The 2,500-nt window shown below is 34.7% G+C and overlaps 1 protein-coding gene across 1 annotated transcript in view; it reads left to right on the forward strand.

The window, feature by feature from the left end:
• The window catches only part of crabp1a (cellular retinoic acid binding protein 1a), a 10,804-nt gene that overhangs the window by 4,800 nt on the left and 3,504 nt on the right, over positions 1-2,500 (forward strand). The gene's annotated exons all lie outside the window — the stretch shown is intronic.

Raw genomic sequence — 2,500 nt, forward strand, 5'->3', positions numbered from 1 at the left:
GTACTACATCCGCCATGTTGTTACTGTCTGTATGTGATCTCCCGTGGCATCATGGGATAGTAAAGTGTCCATCGAATGCACACTTCATAATCTCGCCGGATGTAGAAGATCATCCGGGAAGTTTTTGTCTACTGTAATAATATTATGTATGAATGAATACTAATACTATGAAATACTATGCATTCGGAAATACTAATCTTTTAGCATACTGTTTTTCGCACACTGTAGGGAAGTGTCCGATATTGGACGCAGCATGGGTTTCATTCCCTAATCATTGACAAACACACACACCCACACAAATTTGTCTATAAAATGTGTATATTTAAATTCAATAAGCTCAAAATTTAAAATGTATGTAACACTTCATTTTAAGGTGACGTACTTACATGTACTTACCATAGTAATTGTAAATTGTGAATAATTACAAGTAACTAACCCTAAACCAAACCCTAACTGTAACTATACATGTACTTTTTACTCAGTTCTTATTTGAGTAAGTACAATGCAACTATGTCACCTTAAAAGAAATGTAACCAAAATTTATTTTACATTTTCATTAAAATTAAGAACCAAATAAAACCACACATATATGCAAAGCTGCATGCATTTAGTTATTTGTATCTACTTAAAATTAAACAAAACGAAAATTAAATATATTGCCTTAGCTAAAATACGTTTTATAAATTATATAAGATAATGTTTGTTTTGTTTCAAGTAATTACGATGTTTTTAATGGTTTTTAACGCTAAAAAAACATTGAGATCCGAAACGCGGCGATCGTAGGTAGGGCCTATTCTCATGCGATTCAGTTAGACCTTATTCACAGCAGCGCCATTTATTTTATTTTATTTTTTTACGGAATGAAAGCAAGGCTGTGATGGATAGAAATACGTCTCCTCAGTTGTTTCAGAGTTGGTTGTAATTTTATTTACAGCGGATGTATGCGCTTTCATACCCGTCATGGCGCTGCTCTGAATATGGTTACGTTATATATTTTTGCTACGAAATCACGCGCGAGAAAGCACAAACGGTTGTAGGGAACGAGGGTAAGTACACATTTTATGTGCGTAAGGTTACAAGCCTGTTGTAAAACTGTCGGGAATTTTGTCCGAGAACTTTTTTTAGCCCACATAAATACGCACATTGCAAAACAATGAGTAAAAAGTGGCCAATAATCGTTTATTGTAATAATAAATTAGAATTATTGAACTCTGGAGTCTTTTATAATATTGCCATTGACGCCATTTTATAAAATAAGACATTTAATTTAAGTATTACCTCAGTAGTCTTGTTGTCGTTGAGGGCGAAGTAATCCAGCCGTTCTTCAGGCCGGTTGCTATAGCGACAGACCGTTAACCTGCCACAGGGCAGAAGCTGAGAGACGGAGAGATTGAGAGAAGGGTGGCCAAGCTAATCGTCTCCTGGAGCTTTTGGGTTCTGGGTGGAGAGACTATTCTACTGTTATTTTACTTAATTTTAACTTACATATTTTCTTTATTTTTACTTTGCTACTAGTTGTTTAGATCCTATTTAACATGCACGTGCTTTGGCTATACAACTGCACAGTTATTTGACATTCCAATAAAGCACATTAAACTGAGAGAGAGAGAGAGAGAGAGAGAGAGAGAGAGAGAGAGAGAGAGAGAGAGAGAGAGAGGATGATGGGATATTTAATTTAGTTTGTGTTGTGCTTGATTGTGCTCGGATTCATTTCAGTGGAGGGATTTTATGATTTAGTTGCCCAGATTTACATTTACACATTTGAGAGATGCTTATCCAAAGCCACATGCAGTGCATTCAATGGCTACATTTGATCAGCATGTGCATTTCCATGGAATTACACCCTTGATTTTGGTGTTGCAAGTGGAAGCTTATTTTCGCCACTGAATGATAAATAAAAAAGGTAATTGCGACTTTTTATCTCACAATTCTGACTTTTTTTCTCACTATTTCGAGTTTGTCGCAATTTTTAATTCAGAATTTTGATATAAACTCGCAATTGAGAAAAAGTCCGAATTGTGAGATATAAACTCGCAATTGCAAGAAAACATTTAGAATTGTAAGATATAAATTCGCAATTCTGAGAAAAAAGTTCTCATCTCGCAACTTTATAACACGCAACTTTATATCTCACAATTCTGAGAAAAGAACTGAACTGCTTCTATTTGTTCTCATTCTCTTTGGATAAAAGCGTCTGCTAAATGAATAAATGTAAATGTTAGCAATTGCAAGAAAAAGTCAGAATTGTGAGATAAAAAGTCACAATTATCTTTTAAATTGTTTTATTCCGGGGTGGAAACAAGCTATTTTTATTCAGTTCAAAGTTGAGCTAAATACAAATAAAATTGCAAAAGAAAATTTCCCACATCCCAAAGTCACCACAGCCAACATATAGATGATGAAAGTGTCATATCCACTGCCCCAAACATTCAGTGTCAATCACCGGGGTTTTCAGTGCCACATTATTAAACCTTTACTTTTGTTAAACATTTCATTGAAC

Source organism: Siphateles boraxobius, unplaced genomic scaffold (genome assembly GCF_051911475.1).
Source record: "Siphateles boraxobius isolate OS27281-9 unplaced genomic scaffold, OSU_SipBor_1 65, whole genome shotgun sequence".
In the NCBI taxonomy this organism is placed as follows: Eukaryota; Metazoa; Chordata; class Actinopteri; order Cypriniformes; family Leuciscidae; genus Siphateles; species Siphateles boraxobius.